Source organism: Bufo gargarizans, chromosome 2, assembly GCF_014858855.1.
Source record: "Bufo gargarizans isolate SCDJY-AF-19 chromosome 2, ASM1485885v1, whole genome shotgun sequence".
NCBI classification, from domain to species: Eukaryota; Metazoa; Chordata; class Amphibia; order Anura; family Bufonidae; genus Bufo; species Bufo gargarizans.
In genome coordinates, this window is record NC_058081.1 from 419,492,711 (window position 1) to 419,514,921 (window position 22,211).

Below are 22,211 nucleotides of genomic sequence, written 5' to 3' on the forward strand. Positions count from 1 at the left end.
ATCGCCCCAAAAAGAGGATATGGGGAGTCCATCGTTCACACTGTTCATTGAAGACGATAATGTCTTCCCACCAGCCCAGGAGGAGATTTGCATAGCTGGGCGCACAAGGGCTACCCATTGCAGTCCCCCTGAGCTGGTGGAAGAAATGGCCGTCGGACATGAAATAGTTATGTGATAATATGAATTCAAGAATTTCCAGTACATATTGGTTATGTGTTCTATGTTGAACACCCCTTGTTTTAAGAAAATACTGTGTGGCCTTCAACCCAGATTTATGTGGAATGCTAGTATAGAGGGCTTTGACATCAATTGATGCTAAAGAAAAAAAAAATCATCAACCTCAATACACCCGAGACAATAGGACGGCCTCTTAAGGGGGGATACCCCTGAATCTCAATTCATCCGTGGATATGACCTTATCTTCAAAGGCCCGCAATAGTAGAGTTTCCAGACACATGGCAAAGGGCTCCAAAGGGTTACTAGGTAGGATCCCATAAAATGTCCTATCATTTAGAAGCTCATAACACATAGTCTGATACATGGAATGGTCCATAAGGACCACATTACCCCTTTTATCTGACGATTTACAAGCAATTGTTTCATCCTCAGTGAGTGCTTTTAAGGCCATCCATTCTGCATTATTAAGATTTTTTGTAGTATGAAAATTAGTAGGAGGAATGGCTTCCAACTGTTCAGTAACTAATTTGTAAAAAATGTCAAGTACCTGAGTATCTTGTGGCGGTGGCATTTTTTTGCTACCCAATCTAAGGGAGGTGAAGGGTCCCTGGCCTCTGTTCAATACAGTGGAATGTGATTTGTTACAAAGCCAAATCAATTTTTGAAAACTTTTCTCATCACTATTTATAACCCTTCCCAGTCTGATAGACAGCAACAATTGCTTTTCTAAGATTATTACTGATGCATTTCCGCCTTGACATTGTGTTAACACATGCCTGAATGCTACAGACCAGAAATCTAAAGAAACATTTGCTTTTATAGAGGTGGTTATCCCTGTTGATGATCAAATAATCAAGGGCACTAGATTAGCAGTATCTGGCTGCTACGTACTCCTTACTAATTCCTATGGAAGTAGGAAGGATGTACTTACCTTTTCGCAAACAGCTTCTACATATTGGTCTACTACTTGTAATAAATGATAATATTGTATAAATAATGAGACAATATAATTTGTCATGTGCTGTTTATCTGAGATTGTATTTACCTAATGTTAAGACCGAGTAAAGACCAGTACTTTTTATTATGGCCTGATGTATAAAACCATGGAATTAAAAAAGGGGCATGCTTTATTTTTCTCACGACAGTATGCACAGCTATTGCATGTTGCATATTTGCAATGTTTTTGAAATGTAAAAACACTTGTTTTCTTTTATAATGTGTTATATTTTTTTTCATTTTTCAACTGATTGCGTTTTTTAATCCATCACCCATTGGCCGCAATTATACATTTGTTATGATTGACATGACACAAAACAATATACACTCACCTAAAGAATTATTAGGAACACCTGTTCTATTTCTCATTAATGTGATTATCTAGTCAGCCAATCACATGGCAGTTGCTTCAATGGATGTAGGGTTGTGGTCCTGGTCAAGACAATCTCCTGAACTCCAAACTGAATGTCAGAATGGGAAAGAAAGGTGGGCTACAACAGCAGAAGACCCCACCGTGTACCACTCATCTCCACTACAAATAGGAAAAAGAGGCTACAATTTGCACGAGCTCACCAAAATTGGACTGTTGAAGACTGGAAAAATGTTGCCTGGTCTGATGAGTCTCGATTTCTGTTGAGACATTCAAATGATAGAGTCCGAATTTGGCGTAAACAGAATGAGAACATGTATCCATCATGCCTTATTACCACTGTGCAGGCTGGTGGTGGTGGTGTAATGGTGTGGGGGATGTTTTCTGTGCACACTTTAGGCCCCTTAGTGCCAATTGGCCTTCGTTTAAAAGCCACAGGCTACCTGAGCATTGTTTCTGACCATGTCCATGCCTTCATGACCACCATGTACCCATCCTCTGATGGCTACTTCCAGCAGGATAATGCACCATGTGACAAAGCTCAAATCATTTCAAATTGGTTTCTTGAACATGACAATGAGTTCACTGTACTAAAATGGCCCCCACAGTCACCAGATCTCAACCTAATAGAGCATCTTTGGGATGTGGTGGAACGGGAGCTTCCTGCCCTGGATGTGCATCCCTCAAATCTCCATCAACTGCAAGATGCTATCCTATCAATATGGGCCAACATTTCTAAAGAATGCTATCAGCATCTTGTTGAATCAATGCCACGTAGAATTAAGACAGTTCTGAAGGCAAAAGGGGGTCCAACCCGTATTAGTATGGTGTTCCTAATAATTCTTTAGGTGAGTGTATATGGATGCCTTTTTTGCATGAGTAATTGTCCCATGAATAGGCATGAATAGGACCCTTCATGATAATTTTTTTACTAATAATAAGAATCAATAAAGTGTTACCTAATGGATTCATACAGTGAACAGAGAGCAAGTAAGGCCCCTTTTACACGGGCGAGTTTTCCACACGGGTGCAATGTGTGAGGTGAACACATTGACCCGCACTGAATCCGGACCCATTCACTTAAATGGGGCTGTGCAGATGAGCGGTGATTTTCACGCATCACTTGTGCATTGCGTAAAAATTGCAGCATGTTCTATATTCTGCGTTTTTCACGCAACGCAGGCCCCGGAAATGTCAATAAATGCAGGAAGGGTTGGAGTTGCTGGTTAACACATTTTCCCAAAAAAACTTAATAACATGTTCTGGGTCCCCATCACCACTTATACATAACAAAAAACGTACCTTTCATTCAATATTCTACCCATGAAGCCGAGGAGGAAATCCGAAATTCAAGTTTCAATTTGTATTTGTATATGGTAACTGAGCCGTTCACTCTACTGCTAATAAAAATAATACTACGACGCTCAACTCGAGTTCTATCATATATTATGTTTAATGTTTAATGTTAAACTCTACTTTGTAATATATTGAAACAAAGGAATGTATAAATCCGGTCACATTCATATTATATTACCAATACTTTGTTGTAACTAAATCGCTTGCAAATATTTCTTAATGTTTGTATTTTTCATAAACTTACTCTTATGATTTAAGTGTAATATACACTGAAAAAACCTTAATTAAAATTATATTTGAAATAAATAAATGGGGCTGCGTGAAAATAGCAAGAATCCGCAAACAAGTGCGGATGATGTGCGATTTTCGAACATGGTTTCTAGGAGATGATGGGGATAAGCAACCCTATTAAAGTAAATTCACTGTATTATTTTCTCTTATAACATGGTTATAAAGGAAAATAATAGCATTCTTAAGCATTCTTAATACAGAATGCTTACTAAAATGTCAATTGAGGGGTTAAAGATTTTAAAAAAAACTCACCTAATCCACTTGATCGCGCAGCTGGCATCGTCTTCTTTCTTCTTCTTTCAGGACCTGCAAAAGGACCTTTGATGACGTAACCACGCTCACCACGTGGTGAGCGTGGTGATGTCAGTGCAGGTCCTGCTGAATGAAGATAGAAGGATCTTCTATCTTCATTCAAGATGACCTGCGCTGACGTCACCGTGCTCACCACGTGGTGAGCGCGATTACGTCATTAAAGGTCCTTTTGCAGGTCCTGAAAGAAGAAGAAAGAAGACGATGCCAGCTGCGTGAACAAGGGGATGAGTTTTTATTTTTATTTTTTAAATCCTCAATCGACATTTTAGTAAGCATTCTTAATTAAGAATGCTATTATATTTCCTTATAACCATGTTATAAGGGAAAATAATAAAATCTACAGAACACCTAACCCAAACCTGAACTTTAGTGAAGAAGTCCTGGTTCGCGTCTGGGTACCACATTCAGTTTTTTATTACACACATGCAAAACGCATTGCGCCCGATTGCACGTGATGAAAACTAAACGCAACACAATCAAAACTGACTGAAATTGCGTACGCACTCGCGCGGGCTTCCCATAATGCACACGCGACTCATCCGGAGCAAATCCGAGATGCCTATGTGAAAGAGGACTAAAGATTTTGGACGGTGACTGTCACAGCAGTGTGTCATTGATCTATATATTGTTTTGACTTCGGGCTGGAAGTGGTACGTCAAATAAGCTGTTTTCTTTAGATGCTACAGCAAGTAAAAGAATATTGCTTCTTATGCCTGGAAGTAGGACTGTAAACATTGTATAATAGGGCATTTAAGCTGTCAGCTTGCAAAGTAATGTGTCAGTTATCTTTATATAAATATACAAGTATTATGTCCTTGGGTTGTATTTGAACAGGTTTTTTTTGTTCTACTCTTATGCCCTGGAATGTTGATTACTTTTCCTTTTAAAGAGTAAATTACAGATTGCAGAGTTCAACAAATGTACTCCTTACTTGCTTCTCTAAAGAACTTAACAATGTCAAAAGAAGCGTAATGTTCGCCTTATGTGGTACAATAATCATAGTTGTTACAGTTCACATTAGGTGATGCAGTTTCATTGTTGGTGGTCATATGTGGTGGTAAGGACACCTAAACATTCAGGATTTCACTCAAAGTTTCACTTAACGTAGTTCACTGTTCACTGAGAAAGCAGTTTTTCAGCAGAATAAAATTGCTTTTCATTGACAGGTGTGCTTGGAATGTGTTTGCAATTTTCTTTAGGCAATGCTGTTAGTTATATTGTTGAAAATTACGTGACAGACTCCATTAAAAATTGTACAGTTGTACTGTTGCAGTAATATACCAGTTAAAGGGAACCTGTCACCAGTTTTATGGTGTCCTAACTAAGAGCAACATAAATAAGTGACTGATTCTTTTAGCAAAATGCTGGGTCACTTCACCGTTTTTTTTCCTAACAAAAGCGTACTTGGGTTCTGTGTGCGGTGGACTGGGAAAGAGGTGCACACCAGGTAGATCTTTAACTGACTTCGAAAAGATAATAATCTCACGACTCCCTAAGCAGAGGAGAATCGCATCACTCTATGCTTTGGTGGGAGCTGAGGGCGAGGCGAAAAAACCACTCTACGTCAGGGAATGGGAGAGAGAACTTGATACTGTCTTCTCTGATCAGGATCTCAAAAAGATTTTAGCATTCTCACATGGAACTTCACCGTGTATACGCTTACAGGAAAATCACTTCTTACCAGATGGTATAGAACTCCGGAGTTCTTACAAAGATGTGGTGTGGCCCCTGATCGACTGTGCTGGAGATGTGGCAAAGGCACAGGTTCACTATCTCATATATGGTGGTTGTGCCCACTGATCATACCCTTCTGGGAAAATATCTCCAAGATAATTAAAAAAGTTACCACCCCTGAATTCAAGATCACAGCAGAAATGGTTTTCTTCTCCCTACCAACTGACATCTATATAGGCCATCTAAGCGCAATTTAGCGACCCATCTCATTTCGGCAGCTAAGGCCATTATCCCTCTCCACTGGAGAAATACCAACATCCCTTCCATACAGGAATGGAAAGCCAAAGTTAATCAAATATCCCAATTTGAAGAAAGGACGAGTTGGATTAACAGAAACCACGAGAAATTCTTAAAAACCTGGCAACCTTGGAGGACACTGAATGAGGGTGGGCGAGGTGGCTTTTTCTAGAGTTGTGCCGAGAGTACGTTCAGAGGCAAAGATCATCACGTAACCAATAGGGCAAACAGTCGTAAGGTTTCTCAGGATATTGACGGACTCAATTGTCTTATGCTTCGGCGTATACATTCCCCCCCCCCCTCTTTTCCTTAGTTTCTTCTCTCTTTTCCCATCTCAACTTTTTTTTTTTTCATATTATTTTCTTCATACCATTGTCTATGTTTTTATTGCATGTATGTAGCATATGACTTACACATCGATATATAGCCAGGATGACCCTAAATAGTCAGATTTATGGTACTTTGGAACTAGGAAGGTTCATTTGAATATAGCACATTGCTAGGTACCATCCACAACATAGCTGGCTGTCACTATTTGAATGACTATGACATTGTCGTGTGATACCTAATTTTGTCATGCCTGGAATCTGTATCCCCCTTTTTATAGAGGTCAATTATTGCCTTCTGGATACTTTTTGTTTGTATCTCTATTAAAAATTCTGAAAATAAAGAATTTATAAAAAAAAAACAAATGCTGGGTCACTTTCTTTAATTCACCCAGTCAATCTGCCAACATCTTGAATTGAAAAGCTCCAACTGATAATGATGAGTCATGAATATTCATGAGCTCCTGACTCTCTCTGCCTACCGGCTGCAGATTGACAGTTATTTTCCATATGAATCAGCAGCAGGTGGGCAGGGAGTGGCTATAGCTCTGAATTAAATATACGCTGGACTCAATGACATCACGCCGGACTCAAATCAGCTCATTAGCATGCGGCATCTTTGTGTGTATATTATGAGGTAACCCACACCAGTAAGTGAATACATCTAAGGCGCTTTTTAGTAGTTAATGATTGTATATAATTAGTTAGATTATAATCAAATATCCACATGACAGGTTCCCTTTAAATTTAACGTATTTTAATGTTGTGTTAATAAATACCAGGTAAATTGATATCATTATAGTGTTGTGCTGATATACCTGTTAAATTCAACACATTTATACTGTTGCATAATCAAAGTATTTAAATGTAACACATTATACTGTTTTATTAACATACCAAAGAGATTTAACGCATTATACTTGCAGTAAGCCGGATTAGACTAATGCACACTGGCGCAATTATATGCACTGACTGGGTCAGGTGTAGATAATAGTTAAAGGGAACTTGTCACCGGGATTTGGGGTATAGAGCTGAGGGTTGCTAGATGTCCGCTAGAACATCCGCAATACCCAGTCCCCATAGCTCTGTGTGCTTTTATTGTGGGAAAAAAAACGATTAGATACATATGCAAATTAACCTGAGATTAGTTAGAGCTTGAAAATATGACTCTTCTCTGGTCACACAAGAAAGATATGACTCTTTTATGTTAATTTGCATAAAAGGCGGGAAGTACAAAAATGCATAATACCTATAGAATTTGTCTGCAAATGAAATTAAAAGTGTAATTTATATGTTTAGGGTGACACAATGAACATTTAGAAACGCTCAGTGAGGGTAGCATAGTAGAGGTGATAGGTTCCCTTTAAGAGTTTTTATTTCGTGACACCAATTGCAGTGTGCGCAGGTTACAGTCTCAGGGCCCTTTAGGGTGTTGCAACTCACGTACCAGGTGAGGAATGCTAGAGTGGGGTAATGTCTCTGTGTAGCAGTAGGTATAGTGTCAACGGTGTCTCCTACCTTGGTACGGCTGGACTCCTGGATCCTGGCTCACTTGCAATAAATTGAATGTTGCTAGTAGGAGTAATTGAGGAATAAATGAGATCCAGACTTGTAATATAATTCAACTTGTCTTTACTGGATGCAGCATAAATCCATCCGAGATACAGCAATAGTCCTTTAGGTCCCAGCAGGTATTGACAATATGTGGCAGGGATCAATATCTCTTCTGCTTCTTATCATATGCCTGGGGAATATGGCATGTATCTATCTTCTGCTCTATCTTCTGCTTGGTGTGGCCCTGACTAGCTGAGGAGCAATTTGGCTTCTCCTGGTCTCTGGATATGTACTCACAGCTTGGCTCACAGGGAATGCTTCTTCCTGGAGGCTGGAGGAGGCTGCTTGCTTGTCAACCAGCTGAGACTGATGGCTCAGGCTGGGAATGTTCTCTGGTCTCAACCGAGACAGGGTCTTGATTTGAGATCCCTAGAACTGGGAGCTCCAACTAACACAACCTTCCATTAGCTGTGGTGGCTGGTACATTAACTAGAACTTCCTTCTCCTCCCCATGAGGCAGGATGTGGGAACATGTACTATTCCAGTTTAGAAATACTAAACTGACACTAAGTTCTTGGTCACACATTGCTGCCACCTGCTGGTGCACATGGAAATTACAGCATAATATATAAAACAGGCCTAGAAAATACATATAATAACCGTAAATTATACAGACGGACAATACACATACACTTAACCTGTGGTAGCAGGGAAAAAGAGTTTGGTAACATACTCCGGGATGTTACATTCTGTTGCATTAATGTACCAATTAAATTCAACACATTGGACTGCATCAGTATACTATTGTAAATTATCAATACCAGTGTGAAGTATGTTTGAGAAGGTGAGGGAAGTTTATAGGACTCATAATAAAATGGTAAATGGAGAAGTGGAAAACAAAAGACCTATAGCTCATCATCCGAGAGACAGAATCTGTATAGCTGTATAGTGCAAACAGTAGTAGCAGCACCAGCTGTCCAGCCAGTGTACTTTGTGGACACAATAGTTTGTTTATCATCTCAGTTACAGTAGGATGATGTCAATGTCATGTCCAAGTCTGACTCTGCACCTTTGAGCCATAGGTAGGTCAGCACATTCTTCCTGCTCCTACTTGCAGCTCCAGAAAAGCCTTTCATTTGCGTTGTCTTTGTCTTCACTGTCCCCTCCTAGTGGGAAAACGTATTTTTTCCTAAGATGAGACAACTGTTTCACTGTTTATGACTTGTGTGAGAACAGTCAGCGTTTGGACTGCTATGAGGAGGCGGTTCAGTTGACTCTGCTTCTATGTTAGTCAGCTAGGGAACTGGTGGTGCTGCTGACACTGTGGGCTCAAAACGTACCAGGACTAGGTCAAGTTCGGCTTCTGCTAGGACTGTCTAGCTATCGCCTATATGGCAGTTATGGCTGTTTTTCTCCACAGTGCTGGCAGACAAAAGCATTTTCATTTGCATGATCTTCAGGATGAAAGCAAGCTGTGGGTGTTCAAACACAGACATAGGCACAATGGATCTATTGTAGCACATGAAGTGGCATCACTAGATGCTAAATGGGTAAAGTGGTCAAGGACAATGGCAGGAACATCATAACTGCTCTGTATTTGGAGGAAATAATACATGCTGCCTGCATGCTGCACATGATAAATTTAGTGGTACAAAATGGTTTGAAAAAGTGCTGTGTCTTGCAGAAGATGTTGACCATGTCCATGAGACTGTCCTCACATTTCAGCCATTCTTATGTGGCAAGGATATCCCTTCTGAAATGGTCTGTCATTGCACCTCTTTATCCACGGCATTCCACATAGCTGGAATTCCACCTTGCTTGAGGGTCTGTATGAGCAGCATATAGCAATAAATTATTTTGTCATGCAGCAGACCACCGCAGCTGGGAACGTGTTGTTTTGAGGTCAAGCAGAATCATCTCACAAACCAGATTTGTCAGTAGGGACAACTGCAGCATCCATGATGTCATCCCTCTAATATTAGAGCAAACACTCAAGCTGATATAGCAAGGGAGAGGAGGGGGGGGGCTGAATTGGGGGGGGGGGCTGAAATAACTAGGTCCTGGGACAAGCTGGCAAGTATGCTTACTGTATATTTGCTTGCTTAACATATTTCTCGCCCTATAAGACGCACCCCCCCCCCCCCCCAAAAGTGGGGGGGGTAGCAGTGCGTCTTATGGGGTAAATTCTTCGACCGCCGGGTGTATCGGCTGAGAGGGAGGAGGGGCTGGGGGCCTGCATCTGGTTCTGTAATGGTAGCGGGGCCCGGTGCAGTCAATGTATTCTACTACAGCGGGCCCCGCTTACTGTAGTATAATCATATCTAACTTGTGGGTATTGTTAAAGTATTCAAATCATCTTAAATCCAGCGCTGTACTACTTACTACTAACTTCTTGGCAGTGAGGAGCGTAGCTTACTACGTCATGCACCTGCGCCGCCCACAGGAGGCCGGGCGGGCGCTCATAGTGTAGCTCACTGCGTCATGCCCCTGCTCCGCCCACTTTCTGAATGAAGCAGGCGGCATAGGTGCGCTGCCATTACAGAACCAGATGCCGGCCCCCATTCAATACACAGGGACATAATTATGGGGGATCTGTGGATGACACATTAGATAAGATGCCATATATGTGTCATCAACAGATGCCCCCATAACAGTGCAATCCACAGATGCCCCCACAATGATCCCCAATAACAGTGTCATCCACATATGCCCCCATAACAGTGCCATCCACAGATTCCCCCATAACAGTGCCATCCACAGATGCCCCCATAACAGTGCCATCCACAGATGCCCCCATAACAGTGCCATCCACAGATGTCCAAATAACAGTGCCATCCACAGATGCCCCATAACAGTGCCATCCACAGATGCCCCCAAAACAGTGCCATCCACAGATCCCCCATAATAGTGTCATCCACAGACCACCATTAGTACAATTATTTTTTTCTTATTTTCTTCAAAAACCTAGGCGCGTCTTATAGGGCAAACAATGCGGTATATGCTGTAAGAAAGAACAAGGAGCCATCATTGACGGAATATACGTGTCACCGTATTTTTTCCCCTGAAGTGTCAGTTTTGCAATTGCAGGCTGACACTTCAGCTGTTAGTATAGCTGTAAAGCCGATTTGTTCTTATTGGGAGCAGCCAAAGAGCAGGGTAGGTGGCTCTTTCTCCACGGTTCCAGGCTGGGTTTTGGGCTGGGATATAAAAACCCAGCCAGCATGTTCAGCTGTGTGGATTATCCTCCATCAGACACTGGAGTGCTGGCAGTCTGGGTGTTGGAGCCTGAGAGTTTGGGCTGGGAATAAGGCATGCTACATTGTTTGCAGACAAAAGCACGTGGACTACTGCTTCATTCAAGTACTTATGTGCTGCAGCCTGGTGTGAAGGTGACTGTTTTTCCTTGAACTTGTTATTTTGTCACTTTACGTCTGTGTGAATAAAATACTGCACTGTTTAAGTTAAAGACGTTGTCATTGCCTCTGCACTGCGTCCACAAGTCTGTCTACCAGAGCAAAGCCCTACAATTCTGACAGGCGTATTGTTAGCATCAAGAAATCTTATGATTACTATATATCCATGCTTTTAGACCCTTGCTAGTAAAGCAAAAGGTGTGAATATTTTCTTGTTGGTTAAAGGCAAAATTGCTGTATTACAAAACTTGCTGCCTGCCTGCTATCCATCTGTCTGGCCAGGAGGACCCTCTCTGACCCCACCAATAACCTCCCACCATCTCTCTTACCACAAATAGCAGAAGCCGCAGCAGCCAGTTCAGTCTCATGAACATGATTGAGTAGTTCATCATACCTCATGTGGAGCATCAGACTGATGCAAATCATGAAACGGACACATACCACCTGAACAACCAGAATTAGTCCAATCTGAACTGTAGACTTTCTCAGGCAAATACCTAATTGACTTAAGGGCAGGCAGATTGGAACAGTGGCTGAAACTGGCACAGTTTGCTTTCATTGTACAATGTAAAGGTTTTTCAGAGTGGCAGATAGCATCATTACACTAAAATAACATTTTTTGGGATAGGATACCACAAAGTGGCATGGTGACATAGTGTGGATAAGGCAACAGCAGCAGGAATATACCACAGAGTGGCAAGGTGAAATAGTGTGGAAATGGCAGCAGCAGAAGGATACCACAGAGAGACAAGGTGACATAGTGTGGATACGGCAGCAGCAGCAGGATTCCACAGAGTGACAATGTGACATACTGCGGATACGGCAGCAGCAGCAGGAGAATACTACAGAGGGGCAAGGTGACATAGTGTTAATATGGCAGCAGAAGGAGGATATCACAAAGTGGCAATGTGACTTAGTGTGGATAAGGTAGCAGCAGGAGTATACCACAGAGTGGCAAGGTGACATAGTGTGGAGATGGCAGCAGCAGCATGAGAATACCACAGAGTGGCAAGGTGACATAGTGTGAATATGGCAGCATAAGGAGGATATCACAAAGTGGCAAGGTGACATAATGTGGATAAGGTAGCAGCAGGAGTATACCACAGAGTGGCAAGGTGAAATAGTGTGGAGATGGCAGCAGCAGCAGGACGCCACAGAGCGGAAAGGCAACATACTGTGGATAAGGCAGCAGCAGGAAAATACCACAGAGTAGCAAGTTGACATAGTGTGGATTTGGCAGCAGCAGCAGGAGGATGCCACAGAGTGGCAAGGTGACATAGTGTGGAGATGGCAGCAGCAGCATGAGTATGCCACAGAGTGGCAAGGTGACATACTGTGGATAAGGCAGCAGCAGCAGGGGGATACGACAGAGTGGCAAGGTGACATAGTGTGAATATGGCAGCAGCAGGGGCATACCACAGAGTGACAAGGTGACATAGTGTGAATATTTCAGCAGAATTAGGATATCACAAAGTGGCAAGGTGGCATAGTGTGGATAAGGTAGCAGTAGGAGTATACCACAGAGTGGCAAGGTGAAATAGTGTGGAGATGGCAGCCGCAGCAGGACGCCACAGAGTGGAAAGGCAACATACTGTGGATAAGGCAGCAGCAGAAGAATACCACAGAGTGGCAAGTTGACATAGTGTAGATTTGGCAGCAGCAGCAGCATTTCACAGATGTCACGGCCTATGGTGTGTTTTGTGACACTTTCCTTCACTTGGTTGCCCGTGGCAACGTGTGGTGTTGTGTGCATGTGGTGGCAGTGTCTCAGCCCTATGGCTGATCCCCAGGACATGTTTGCCACGCATGCCGTTGCCCGCGGCAACAGGTGAAGTGTGTGTTTATGTGTGTACTTCCCCTTTAAGTGGCCGTCTTCCCTTGCCTTGTGTTGGAAGGGTTAATTCCCTTCTGTGTGTGTGAACACTGGGTGTGTCTGTTGGGTGTGGCTACTTGGGCCAATAAAGCCTCAGTGAATATCTCTAGTCTGAGGGGTACTTCAGCCATGGCTAGCTGGAGCAGCCTCCTGTGTTATTCCATCTGCCAGTGGGGGCCACCCTTGTGGTCCATAAGTTCACGTATGGTGTTTAGAAGATGTTTGTTTGGTCTCTTTGTTATTGCAGCATATGGTTCCCTGGGTTCCCGTGTGATGTCTGTTGTGTGCTGTGTCCTTTGTGTTGTTGTGGACAGCAGCACTTGTACATGGGTTCCAGGTTGTGTGTCTGTGGCAGGTAAGTGTGGTACAAGTCTCACTTACCTGTCATTGCCATATGTCTGTTCATGTTCCCCTTTCTATGTAGTTTGGCCAGTGAGACTCCTGTTCCTCCGTGTCTAGGAGGAACAGGTTGTCTTACCCTGCTCCTAGTCCAGGGCCACCCTGAGGGCTAGCAGGAATATCAGGTTCTGGAGTATGAGCCCTCCTACCATCAGGGTTGGCTCATACGGATAGGAGACAGGGTCAGAATTAGGGATGTGTAGGAGCCGACCTGCTCCCTGATTCCTGTCCTGGCCTGGCATTGACCATCCGCCTTCTGATACCGCACGGCTGAGGGTTTTCCCCATCCTCAGCCGTGATAACAGAGTGGAAAGGCGACATACTGTGAATAAGGCAGCAGGAGGATGCCACAGAGTGGCAAAGTGACATAGTATGGAGATGGCAGCAGCAAGAGTTTACCACAGAGTGGCAAGGTGATATAGTGTGGATATGGCAGCAGCATCAGGAGACCACAGAGTGGCAAGGTGACAGTGTGGATAAGGCAGCCACAGGAGGCTACCACAGAGTGACAAGGTGACATAGTGTGGAGATGGCAGAAGCAGGAGTATACCACAGGAGTAGCAAGGTGACATAGTGTAAAGATGGCAGCAGCAGGAGGATACCACAGAGTGGCAATGTGACATAGTGTGGATATGGCAGCAGCATCAGTAGACCACAGAGTGGCAAGGTGACATCATGTGGATATGGCAGCAGCATCATTAGACCAAAGAGTGCCAAGTTGACATAGTGTGGAGATGGCAGCAGCAGCAGGAGGATACCACAGAGTGGCAAGGTGACATAATGTGAATATGGCAGCAGCAGGGGGATACCACAGAGTGGCAAGGTGACATAGTGTGGGGATGGCAGCAGTAGTAAACCACAGAGTGTCAAGGTGACATGGTGTGGATACGGCAGCAGCAGCAAAAGGATTCCACAGAGTGGCAATGTGACATAATGTGGATATGGCAGCAGCATCAGGAGACCACAGAGTGGCATGGTGAAAGAGTGTGAATATGACAGGAGCAGTATGATACCACAGAGTGACAAGGTGACATAGCGTGGAGATGGCAGCAGCAGCAGGAGGATACCATAGAGTGGCAAGGTGACATAGTGTTGATATGGCAGAAGCAGGAGGATACCACAGAGTGGCAAGGTGACATAATGTGGATAAGGTATAATGTCCAGCAGTATTGATCCCTTTAAAACATAACTTTTACTCTTCAGTTTATAAAATAATACCACCGTAGTGGTTCACCAGTGAAAAGTGATAAGACAAACAACAATTATCAAGGATACAAAATGTTCCTGGGAGCTTTTATATGTACGTCTCTCTTGTCTCTCTGTCTAAAAAATAACGCCACTTCGGTAATTTTATCAATAGCCAAGATGAAAGGATCAGGATACAACTTGTATCCAGACTGCACATTAGCCATCCAATGTGCCTCAGGTGTCACCTTTATCATAGGGAATACACCAAAGTGAAAAGTATGATAGTGAACTATTAGCATCCCTCACACTCCACTCTTCTGCCCCTATCATTAATATGCCATAACATACACTACTATGCCAGATGAGGCTGGCCGGATTTATATATGTATTGAGCGTCGCCTTGCCTGTTGGGCTGCCTCCGCTGACATAGGATCTGTATGTACTGTAAACGATGCGGCCCATAGACCGGATGTGACGCGATCTTGCATTCCGCAGAACAGGATGTGGCGGCTCTGTGCGTTCCACCTGGGATAGGCGCCGCACGGACCGGAAGTGACGTGACTGTGCGTTCCACGCAACCGGATGCTATCGCAGAGTGCATTCCACCTGATCCGGCCGGTTCCTAGTGATGGGAGGTACGCCCCTGGCTTTAGGAGGGACGAATCGCTACACGTGTATGCGGCTCACAGGCCGGAAGCGACGCCGGCTGTGGTGCCTCACTGTTTGGCATAAGCTGATTTTGCATGCTAATCAGCGTGAACTCTGTACAGCGGGTAAGTGGGTATTTAGGGGAATGAGAGCAAGTGTGAATGAGAGGAGGAACAGGACGCTACCAGGACGCAGCTTAAATGTAAGTCTGGACCATTTATTGAGAGTTGATACCATCATAGCATGTAGTGTGTTTCATACTACATTTGATTTTTTGCTCACAGCTTCCTGGGTGAAGTACTGGCCCGTATCGTGTGGGCCCTTTAGCCTCCTGATTGCACAGGATATTAAGTAAGTGCCGATCTAAAGGAGATGCAGGGGATATATATATTATATCCAGCACCTGAACTGAGAATGTTTTTATTTCTTACAGGTGGGACATATCAAATGGGTCCCTTGGTCCTATGCTTAATATCATCTGCGTCTCTGGTCCTGTTGCCTCAACTATATTCTAAGTATCTTTGATTTATCATTTGATTGATGGTTGTATCTCTGACCATGAATGCCCCCTGATGAACCTAGCAATAGGGGAAACGCGAAGGGGCTTTTGTGGAACCAGCCTGGGAACGCACCGTTTTGATGCCCCTGTGCTTGGTCCCTTATGTTTAGAGGTGATATTTATCTAATTCACCTGTACATTGAACTGGTCTTTATCTACTAGTGCCCCTGAGAGTATTCAGTTACCAGGGACACATTACTACACCCGTCAGCTTCCTGGGGAGCACATTCTGTTATTTTTGGAGAGGAGGGTATACGCAGGGCAGTCAGCCCAGGAACGAGGACAGGGAGTCTCCACCATCAGGGGACGTCCCTGGGCTGAGGTCTTAGCCAGGGTGAGCATAGGGAGAGTATAGTTTTGCCCACTGCTCCCCTTAGCTGCCTTGTGTTCACTCACCCCTCTATAGGTGTATCCACGACTAGCTCCCAGGAACATTTTGTATCCTTGATTATTGTTGTTTGTCTTATCACTTTTCACTGGTGAACCACTACGGTGGTATTATTTTATAAACTGAAGAGTAAAAGTTATGTTTTAAAGGGATCAATACTGCTGGACATTATACTTTGCCTTTGTGATCCTCTTTTATTGATTTATATTGATTAAGCTGGACATTTATAATGTGGATAAGGTAGCAGCAGCAGGAACATACCACAGAGTGGCAAGGTGACATAGTGTGGAGATGGCAGCAGCAGCTGCATCAGAAGACCACAATGTACAATACCAGTACCCGCTGATAGAGGTGGCTGAAAGAAGGAGCACTTGGCATCAGATGTGTGGCATCAGGTGGGTGGCACCATCAGAGTAATAGCTGAGGCAGGTAGTCAGAAGAAACCAATCTCTTTTATCAAAGTATTGGTGTGGGACCATGGATGATCTATTCTGATGCATCAGGAATTGGTGGTTATTATTATTATTATTATTATTTAAGCAACATTCATTTCATAGCGCTGTACATATGAGAAGAGGTATACATACATAATACAGACAATTGCCCTAATCATAAACAAGACATTTGTTAAAACATACATATCCATATATATAAATAAGCAGCACAAAGCCACACAGGATAACACTTACAGATCTGTTGTAAAATATATAACCATGGATAATCCCAGACTGTGCAGAGTATATTCAAACACAGCCCACAGTCAAAAAAAGTACAAAGTGCATAGTGCTTAGTGTAAACAATGACCTGGGGAAAATACATAATACAAATGAACCAGAACCAGGAACCGGAAGTGAGATGCGCTCCACGCTGGAACGCACCGTCACTTCCGGTTCGGTCAGTGTCCGGACACTTAATACAATCAAAAATGGCCAGTGGACCCAAACTGTGACCCATCTTACTACCTGTAAAGGACCTATGTACCTGATCACAGGGTATAAAGGATGTGAGAGGAGGCGGCAAGAGGGAGACCAGGGAGAACCGCTCCACAGGGCACCACACGCAGGGACCGGATATCCGGCATGCGGTCCACCGTGGAACGCATCGCCCGCATCATACCAGCACAGCCACCGCCGACATCCCCGTCCGATGTGATGGCACATCACATGGACGCATCCGACTCCTAGTGCGTTTCACACTGGAACGCAAGTAATGTTCCACTCCCAAGATCAGAATGGAGTGAATTCAATATCTAGTCCGTTCCACACTGGGGCACAAGTAATGTACATAGAGGTGAACTTATACACATACTCGAATCTTAATAAATATACACTTCAGAGAACATCCCCGGATAGAATAATAAAAGAATATAAAGTGCATCAAATATTTCATTATGTGTATAAAAAATCCATATATAAATACTGTGAATTAAATATAAATTCATAAATCCTACTAATCCAGGAGGACTTGGTCTGTATTCATTTGTATTATGTATTTTCCCTAGGTCATTGTTTACACTAAGCACTATGCACTTTGTACTTTTTTGACTGTGGGCTGTGTTTGAATATACTCTGCACAGTCTGGGATTATCCATTGTTATATATTTTACAACAGATCTGTAAGTGTTATCCTGTGTGGCTTTGTGCTGCTTATTTAAATATATGAATATGTATGTTTTAACAAATGTATGTCCAATAAAAGATTTTTGTATCTGTTTAAATCATGCTGTTCTGAGTCTAGCTTTGGTTTGATGATGGTATAGAGGCAGCAGGGTCACTGGTTGTAGGCTTGTCTGAAGAAGTGGGTTTTCAGGTTTCCTTTGAAGGTTTCAATGGTAGGTGAGAGTCTGATATGTTGGGGTAGTGAGTTCCAGAGTGTAGGGAATGCAAGAGAGAAATCTTGGAGGCGATTGTGGGAAGAGGTGATAAGATGGGAGGAGAGAAGGAGGTCTTGTGAGAATCAGAGAGTGCATGTGGGGATGTATTGGGAAAGTAGCTCAGAGATGCACGGAGGGGACAGGGTGTGGACGGCCTTGTATGTATTTGTTAGTACATTGAAGTGAATTCGCTGGGCAATAGGGACCCAGTGAAGGAATTGGCAGAGGGGAGAGGCAGAGGAGTAACAGGGTGAGAGGTGGATTAGTCGTGCAGCATAGTTGAGGATAGATTGGATGGGTGCGAGAGTACTAGATGGAAAGCCACAGAGGAGAATGTTGCAGTAGTCTAGGCGGGAGATGATAAGGGCATGCACAAGCATTTTTGCAGATTCAAAGTTAAGGAAAGCGCGGATACAAGAGATGTTTTTGAGTTGGAGGCGGCGGAAAGGGCTTGGCTGTGCAGTCAGAAGGAGAGGGCAGAATCCAAGGTCACTCAAAGGCAGCGAACTTGATTGACTGGGGAGAGTGTGCAACCATTGATCATGATATATAGGTCTGTTGGTGGGGTTGAGCAAGATGGGAAAATATGATGAATTCTGTTTTATTCATGTTAAGTTTTAGAAAGTGACAGGAGAAGAAGGATGATATAGAAGATAGACATTGTGGGATTCTGGACCAGAGAGGTAGATTTGTAAGTTGTCAGCATAAGAGTGATACTGAAAGCCATGGGACTCTATGAGATGTCCCAGGCCAAAAGTGTAGATGGAGAAGAGCAGGGGTCCTAGGACAGAGCCTTGCGGGACACCAACAGAGAGGAATGAGGCAAAGAGGTGGTGCGAGGGTGGGACATGCTAAACGTCCAATCTGTGATGTATGATGTGATCCAGGAGAGTGCCAGGTCAGTGATCTCAAGAGATGAGAGAGTTTGCAACAGAAAGGTTGGAATCCTAGCTGATCCACACCTGATTCATCTTGACAAAGGTCAGTCTCTCCACATTTTGGGTGGACAGGCGAGTTCTCCTTGGGGTAACTGTGGCCCCTGCCGCACTAAACACCCCTTATGAGGCCACAGGACAGCTTTTCCAGGCAAAACTCTGCTAGTTGCGGCCCAGTAGTCCAGCGGATCTTCAATGTGGGTTGGCAAGGTGCTGTCCAAGTATGCCACCACCTGCTGGTTCAGGTCCTGCTCCAAGTCTAGCTGCTGCTGGTGAGTAGTTTCTTCACTATGCGGCAAAAGAAAGCTACTCATCAAAGACTGTAGACTCAGGCTGCTGATGATGGAGCTGGTACTGCTCCTGCCACCCCACACCTTCCCAGCAGGCTTGGCAGTGGAACTTGACCGCAGAGGGCCCCCTCGGTCATACCTGCAAGAAGATGGACGATAGTGCAGATAGGCAGTGGCCAGCTGACTACATAGGATTTCTCTATAGTAGTTCAGTTTGTCCTCCCTCTCAGTGGGTGTAAAAAAGGCCCCCACTGGACCAGTAGCAAGGGTCCAACAAGGTTGAGAGCCAGAAGTCATCCCTCTGCTGAATGGTGACAATTCGACTGTCACTATGCAAGCAAGTATGGATCGGGCCATTTGCATAAGTGACTCCATCTCTATTGCAAACTGCCACGGTGTGTCTGGGTCCTCTGTCTCATCTTTCTCATTGTGTTGGAGCTCCTCTGGCTGCTCCTGCTCTTCCTCTCCTGTCACCTGAGTAGAAAAACCAACCATTTGGCTACACATTGCCTGTTCTCCAATCTCCTCCTCCCCCCTCCTCCTCTTCCAGTTCAGCCCCCACAGGGCTCAAGTTTCCATGAGATCTGGGTGCCACGTCTCCAGTACCCTGACCAGCCATTGTTACCAGCATCTGTTCCAGGACATGAAGCAGTGAAATGACGTTGTTTAGCCCTTAGTCCTGATGACTGACAAATAAGATTGCCTCCTCAAAGGGCCTGAGCAAATGACAGGTGTCACGCATGAGCTGCCACTGGCTGACATCAGGGGACTCCTATCCGCTTACATCATCAAGAAATCATTGATGGCCTTTCTCTGTTCGTATAGTCGGTCCATCATATGGAGGGTGGAATTTCAACGGGTGTAGGGGGATGCTGTTCTGCAGCTGCAGCTGAAGGAGGGTGTGCTTTGCAGTGCAGGAGTGGCTGAAGTGCATGCAACATTTCTTGGTCATTTTTAGGATGTCTTGCAGATTAGTGGAAGACTTCAGGAACCGCTTGACAACCAAATTGAAACCGTGTGCCATGCAGGGCGCATGGCTCAGCTTTCCTTGACGCAGCACCAATACAATGTTCTTCCCATTGTCGGTCACCATGGTTCAGATTTTCAGCTGTCGGGGAGAAAGCTAGGATTCAGTTTCTTGACGAAGGACACAGAGCAGTTCCTCCCTTGTGTGACACCGTTCACCCAGGGAAACGAGGTGCAGAAAAGCGTGACACAGCCGTGCCCTGCACATATTATATGCTGAAGGGGCATTGTGACTTGTCCCTGCAGTGGAGGCTGAGGACATGGTGGAGGATGAGTAGGCAGAGGCGGACATTGACGCAGGACCAACGGCATGACAAAGTGGAGGCAGAAGCGGCGTGACCTGGCCAAGTGCAGGAAACACATTCACGCAGTGGGCCGTAGAGAACATGTACTATCGCTGACTGCAGTTATAGCTCCACACTTCTACACAGCCGTGCACTTCGGTAGACACCGACATGCTCAAGGACTGGCCCACCTTCTGTTCGACATATTTGTGAAAATAAAATATATTTTGCAAATAAATTACAACTTGAGACTCTCCACCTCGGCTTGGCACAAGCCATTATTTCTCTGTAAGGTGCAGAGTCCACCACTTGTAAAGGGAGGGACTGCAGCACTAACAACTTGGACAGGACAACGTTCAGCTTCTGCGTCGTTGTATGCATGCACACATACTGCTGTCTCTTTGCAATCATTTTGGTGATTGATTGCTGACGAAATGACTGATAAGGAATAGGAGCAGGAGTATCTGGACCAGCAGAAGATGGGAATGACAGACAGCTCCCTTCAGCTGAGGTGGTGGAGCCTTGACTGGCTGAAACCATGCTGGACCACCACATCAAAGCTACGTTTCTCCCAGGCCACTTCATGGCGACGCTGCATATGTTGACTCAGGGCCATAGTGCCAACATTGGCACCCTAGCCATGCTTCACCTTCTGCCCATATATTCTACATGAGGCCACGTTAACCTCCTCTGACTGCTTAACAAAAAACTGCCACACCGCCGAGTAGGTGTTTTTTTCCCCCCAACAGTCCGCACTGACTGATTGCTACCGCTCTGGACCCTGCACCACTACTCTGTGAAACCCTGCATCACTACTTCCCGGAAAGTTAGGCTGCTGCAAAGTAGGTGGTCTACTCCAGGTACATTTGGCTCCTGACCTGCAACTGCTGCCTTACTCCCAGCCATGCTACCACCTTGCTGCCTCAGCCGCTGCCTCACAGGCAAGCTGCCACCCTCTTCTCCGGATGATGATGTAGCCCCTACTGCAGCCAGCTCCCAAGTGCGATCGACTTCATCATCATCAAGTAGTGTCTGCACGTCACTGATGACCTCCTCAACGGTCTCTGGGTCAGGAGCCTGAACGCTCGCAACACAAGCTCCTGTGCCATTCTCCTCATCACTACTTGCCCGCCTTGCGGAGGAAGCGGCGAATGTCTCCTCCGGATCTTGGTTGGGCAGTAGCTGCTGACTGTCCTCTAGTAGCTCTTCCTCGCTGAAAAGTGGAGCTGAGCCCAACTCAGGGTTATCTGTTATCCTGCAAGTCGATCCAGAGGAAGGCAAAAAAAAACTAAAAACTGTGATGTAGAAGCCAATTTTCCCCACTTTAGGGGAATAAAAAATTCCTTCCCGACTCCAATCAGGCAATCAGACTAACTCCCTGGATCAACAACCCCTCTCTAGTAGCTATAGCCTGTAATATTATTACGCTCCAGAAATGCATACAGGCCACTATTTGCTTTCACCAGAATTTTCTGCAGAAATGCACTGAGAATATATTTTTCTTGTTGTACTGAAACACGACCGTATACACTTTGACCAGGAAGAACTTAAAGAGTTAAGTGTGCATATATTTTTCTTTTTTACTAAAATGCACCACTATATGCTTTCAACAGAAATAACTGCAGAAGTAAACTGAATATATTTTTCTTGTTTGACTGAAATAGGCCACTATACGCTTTGACCAGAAAAACGTAAAGAGTGAGGTGTGTATATATTTTCGTGTAGTTCCGAAATACCCCCCTATATGCTTTCCCCAGAAATAACTGCAACAGTGCAGTGCATATATATATATATATTTTTTTTTTTTTACTGAAATACGCCCCTATATGCTTTAAACAGAAATAACTGCAGAAGTGAACTGAGAATATATTTTTCTTGTTGGACTGAAATAGGCCTCTATACGCTTTCACCAGAATAAAACTGTAGACATGCACTGAGAATATATTTTTGTTGTTGGACTGAAATACGACCCTATACGCTTT

The 22,211-nt window shown here is 44.3% G+C and overlaps 1 protein-coding gene across 1 annotated transcript in view; it reads left to right on the forward strand.

Annotated features, from left to right (window-relative positions):
• The window catches only part of TENM2 (teneurin transmembrane protein 2), a 3,034,822-nt gene that overhangs the window by 372,699 nt on the left and 2,639,912 nt on the right, over nucleotides 1–22,211 (forward strand). The window lies entirely within an intron of this gene.